This window comes from Carassius auratus, unplaced genomic scaffold (assembly GCF_003368295.1).
Source record: "Carassius auratus strain Wakin unplaced genomic scaffold, ASM336829v1 scaf_tig00046318, whole genome shotgun sequence".
NCBI lineage: Eukaryota > Metazoa > Chordata > Actinopteri > Cypriniformes > Cyprinidae > Carassius > Carassius auratus.
In genome coordinates, this window is record NW_020526966.1 from 17,501 (window position 1) to 22,500 (window position 5,000).

General features: G+C 39.2%; 4 non-coding genes and 2 pseudogenes across 4 annotated transcripts; all 6 read left to right on the forward strand.

Annotated features, from left to right (window-relative positions):
* The first annotated feature begins 2,068 nt into the window (after positions 1-2,068).
* LOC113088419 (uncharacterized) lies at positions 2,069-2,186 on the forward strand (annotated as a pseudogene).
* Positions 2,187-2,551: 365 nt separating this feature from the next.
* Positions 2,552-2,672, forward strand: LOC113088420 (uncharacterized; annotated as a pseudogene).
* Positions 2,673-3,049: 377 nt separating this feature from the next.
* On the forward strand, positions 3,050-3,168 carry LOC113088417 (5S ribosomal RNA). Its single transcript, XR_003285997.1, has one exon. It is a non-coding gene; the product is annotated as a 5S ribosomal RNA (ribosomal RNA).
* A 370-nt stretch (positions 3,169-3,538) lies between these two features.
* LOC113088416 (5S ribosomal RNA) lies at positions 3,539-3,658 on the forward strand. Its single transcript, XR_003285996.1, has one exon. It is a non-coding gene; the product is annotated as a 5S ribosomal RNA (ribosomal RNA).
* A 381-nt stretch (positions 3,659-4,039) lies between these two features.
* LOC113088418 (5S ribosomal RNA) lies at positions 4,040-4,161 on the forward strand. The gene has a single exon (XR_003285998.1). It is a non-coding gene; the product is annotated as a 5S ribosomal RNA (ribosomal RNA).
* A 660-nt stretch (positions 4,162-4,821) lies between these two features.
* Positions 4,822-4,940, forward strand: LOC113088415 (5S ribosomal RNA). Its single transcript, XR_003285995.1, has one exon. It is a non-coding gene; the product is annotated as a 5S ribosomal RNA (ribosomal RNA).
* Positions 4,941-5,000: the final 60 nt, after the last annotated feature.

Consider the following 5,000-nt stretch of genomic DNA (forward strand, 5'->3'; position numbering starts at 1 on the left):
ATTATGGCTAGAGATCTGAGCAATGATGAGCTTGTTGTTCATTCATGAATCTTCCTGTGTACATCACGGATGAGGGAAATTTTGGGGAGAAACTTAATGGATGGGGTGTCAATGCAACATCCCCAATCAAGAGGAGGAGATGGCCAGGAACAGATATTGCAGATGGGACCCGCTTCTGTAAAGTTAAGTTCACTGACACTGTTCAATCATTGCCATATTCAACCAAGTTTGAAACACTGGAGGTGCTGAGCACTTAGAGTAATTCATAACAGGCAAGTAAAAGTGTGGTCGTATTTGTATCCAGCCTGGACATGTATTGAGGGACTGCCCTGAGTTTACTTGTTACAAGTGTGATAAACAAGGACATTATGCTAGAGAGTGCAAAGAACTGAGTGATGTACATTATGGTGATGTGATGGGGGGAGCAGATTTGTCCAGTGGGGTAAACGAGGAGGAGACATGGATCTGTTCAAGGCGGCACATTAGGGAATACTTTGGACGACTTTGAAAGTCAGCTATTGCATCCGGGGCTAAAGGATCACATAACTCAAAGTGCTGGAACAGGACTGGTCGAGTGTTGCATGGAAAATCAAGTAAAGAAAAGGTTTGTGGGTAAAGCAACCATGGGCAATGCAACTTCACAATCATTGGCCTCTGTTAAGACTGCCTCTCAAGTGTGATGGAAAATGAAAATGTTGATGTTGATGTTGATGATGATGATGATGATGATAATGAGTATGAGTATGATGATTATGATTTGTATGAGGAAGGGAGAAGTGAAAATCTGCAACTGCTTGTTAGGAAAAAAAGATCACTAAATGACAAGGGAGAGAAAGGAAACATGAAGAAAAAGAAATGAGGGCTATCTCTTTTTTCTTTTAGTTTCACCCTTCACTTGCTGCTATGATTTTAAATTGTGTCCCTTAAATGCTAATGGTCTTGTAACATGTGAAATTTGAAAGTTATCTTAACAGCTGTGAAAGCAGACATTTATTGTTTCCAGGAAACAATTGGGATAGCAGCAAAATGAGGGAAGTGAAGAGGTATTGTGAGAGAATGTGATGGTGTGAACCGCGGGTTGAGTCCTTAATGCATTTTTATGTAGAATGTCAGAGTTTAAAAGATTATCATGAATTATTAAAGCAATGTGTGAGGAAGAATTGGGAGGAAATAAATTTGTGGATAAGGAGTGGGGCAGGATGTTTTTGTTTGGTATGGTACAGGAAAAGACGGTAAAAGGGAATGTGCATCTCTTAAATATGATGTTAAGTTTTGCAAGGTATGCAGTACGATTGAGGAGAAATGTAGCAATATTTTGAAAAAAGGAAAGAAAATGTATTGGTGTTTTTTCAAGACTTTGATAAAGCAACATTATAGAGATGATTAAAACTTAAATGTGTGGAGGAATTCTGTAACTGTTTTGTTGAGGGGAAGCAAATTTATTTCTGTTACAGAATTGAACGAACTTGTATTTAATTTTTGAAAAGTGTAAATGGAAAGTTGCTGAAAATTTAATGTTGAAATATATTATGTATTACTGTAAATGTCGAAATTATTTTATATATAAAAAAAAAAAAAAAAAAAAAAAGCTATGCCCGATCTCGTCTGATCTCGGAAGCTAAGCAGGTTTGGCCTGGTTAGTACTTGGATGGGAGACCGCCTGGAATACCGGGTGCTGTAAGCTTTTGAACATTTTTCACTTAGTATATAATAATTTTGCCAAAAATAGAGTCAAATGCCCGATCTCTGAATATTAGCAGGTTTGGGCCTGGTTAGTACATGGATGGGAGATTTGCTTGGGAATACCAGGATGCTTTAAATCTTTTTGGAAAATTCACGAATTATAAATAATAATCTTTCATTAAAAAAAAAAAAAAAAAAAAAAAAAAAAGAGTCAATGCCCGATCTCTGAATCTTAGCAGGTTAGGTCTGGTTAGTACTTTGATGAGAGACTGCCTAGGAATACCAGGTTGCTTTAAGCTTTTGGGTTTTCTTTCCTACTTATATAAATGTACTGGCGATTTAGATTGGCTGGTCTTTAAATAGCCCTCTCTTTGCAGCAGTCTTCGCTTAGGCCCATACCAACCTGGCTATGCCGATCTCGTCTGATCTCGGAAGCTAAGCAGGTTTGGGCCTGGTTAGTACTTGGATGGGAGACCGCCTGGGAATACCGGGTGCTGTAAGCTTTTTGGACATTTTTCACTTAGTATATAATAATTTTGCCAAAAAATAGAGTCAATGCCCGATCTCTGAATATTAGCAGGTTTGGGCCTGGTTAGTACATGGATGGGAGATTGCTTGGGAATACCAGGTGCTTTAATCTTTTTGGAAATTTCACGAATTATATAATAATCTTTCATTAAAAAAAAAAAAAAAGAGTCAATGCCCGATCTCTGAATCTTAGCCAGGTTTAGGTCTGGTTAGTACTTTGATGAGAGACTGCCTAGGAATACCAGGTGCTTTAAGCTTTGGGTTTTCTTTCCTACTTATATAATGTACTGGCGATTAGATTAGCTGGTCTTTAAATAGCCCTCTCTTTGCAGCAGTCTTCGCTTACGGCCAATACCAACCTGGCTATGCCCGATCCTCGTCTGATCTCGGAAGCTAAGCAGGTTTGGGCCTGGTTAGTACTTGGATGGGAGACCGCCTGGGAATACAGGGTGCTGTAAGCTTTTTGGACATTTTTCACTTAGTATATAATAATTTGCCTAAAAATAGAGTCAATGCCCGATCTCCTGAATATTAGCAGGTTTGGGCCTGGTTAGTACATGGATGGGAGATTGCTTGGGAATACCAGGTGCTTTAATCTTTTTTGGAAAATTTCACGAATTAATATAATAATCTTTCATTAAAAAAAAAAAAAAAAAAAAAAGAGTCAATGCCCCGATCTCTGAATCTTAGCAGGTTTAGGTCTGGTTAGTACTTTGATGAGAGACTGCCTAGGAATACCAGGTGCTTTAAGCTTTTGGGTTTTCTTTCCTACTTATATAATGTACTGGCGATTAATTGGGCTGGTCTTTAAATAGCCCTCTCTTTGGCAACAGTCTTCGCTTACGGCCATACCAACCTGGCTATGCCCGATCTCGTCTGATCTCGGAAGCTAAGCAGGTTTGGGCTGGTTAGTACTTGGATGGGAGACCGCCTGGGCAATACCGGGTGCTGTAAGCTTTTTGGACTATTTTTCACTTAGTATATTAATATTTTGCCAAAAAATAGAGTCAATGCCCGATCTCTGAAATATTAGCAGGTTTGGCCTGGTTAGTACATGGATGGGAGATTGCTTGGGAATACCAGGTGCTTTAATCTTTTTGGAAAATTTCAACGAATTATATAATAATCTTTCATTAAAAAAAAAAAAAAGAGTCAATGCCGCGATCTCTGAATCTTAGCAGGTTAGGTCTGCGTTAGTACTTTGATGAGAGACTGCCTAGGAATACCAGGTGCTTTTAAGCTTTTGGGTTTTCTTTCCTACTTATATATGTACTGTGGCGATTAGATTAGCTGGTCTTTAAATAGCCCTCTCTTTGCAGCAGTCTTCGCTTACGGCCATACCAACCTGGCTATGCCCGATCTCGTCTGATCTCGGAAGCTAAGCAGGTTTGGGCCTGGTTAGTACTTGGATGGGGAGACCGCCTGGGAATACAGGGTGCTGTAAGCTTTTTGGACATTTTTTCACTTAGTATATAATAATTTTGCCTAAAAAATAGAGTCAATGGCCCGATCTCTGAATATTAGCAGGTTTGGGCCTGGTTAGTACATGGATGGGAGATTGCCTTGGGGAATACCAGGTGCTTTAATCTTTTTGGAAAATTTCACGAATTATATAATAATCTTTCATTAAAAAAAAAAAAAAAAAAAAAAAAGAGTCAATGCCCCGATCTCTGAATCTTAGCAGGTTTAGGTCTGGTTAGTACTTTGATGAGAGACTGCCTAGGAATACCAGGTGCTTTAAGCTTTTGGGTTTTCTTTCCTACTTATATAATGTACTGGCGATTAGATTGGCTGGTCTTTAAATAGCCCTCTCTTTGCAACAGTCTTCGCTTACGGCCATACCAACCTGGCTATGCCCGATCTCGTCTGATCTCGGAAGCTAAGCAGGTTTGGGCCTGGTTAGTACTGTTGGATGGGGAGACCGCCTGGGAATACCGGGTGCTGTAAGCTTTTTGGACATTTTTCTCACTTAGTATATAATAATTTTGCCAAAAAATAGAGTCAATGCCCGATCTCTGAATATTAGCAGGTTTGGGCCTGGTTAGTACATGGATGGGAGATTGCTTGGGGAATACCAGGTGCTTTAATCTTTTTGGAAATTTCACGAATTATATAATAATCTTTCATTAAAAAAAAAAAAAAAAAAAAAAGAGTCAATGCCCGATCTCTGAATCTTAGCACGGTTTAGGTCTGGTTAGTACTTTGATGAGAGACTGCCTAGGAATACCGGGTGCTGTAAGCTTTTTGGACATTTTTCACTTAGTATATAATAATTTTGCCAAAAAATAGAGTCAATGCCCCGATCTCTGAATATTAGCAGGTTTGGGCCTGGTTAGTACATGGATGGGAGATTGCTTGGGAATACCAGGTGCTTTAATCTTTTTGGAAAATTTCACGAATTATATAATAATCTTTCATTAAAAAAAAAAAAAAAAGAGTCAATGCCCGATCTCTGAATCTTAGCAGGTTTAGGTCTGGTTAGTACTTTGATGAGAGACTGCCTAGGAATACCAGGTGCTTTAAGCTTTTGGGTTTTCTTTCCTACTTATATAATGTACTGGCGATTAGATTGGCTGGTCTTTAAATAGCCCTCTCTTTGCAGCAGTCTTCGCTTACGGCCATACCAACCTGGCTATGCCCGATCTCGTCTGATCTCGGAAGCTAAGCAGGTTTGGGCCTGGTTAGTACTTGATGGGAGACCGCCTGGGAAATACCGGGTGCTGTAAGCTTTTTGGACATTTTTCACTTAGTATATAATAATTTTGCCTAAAAATAGAGTCAATGCCCGA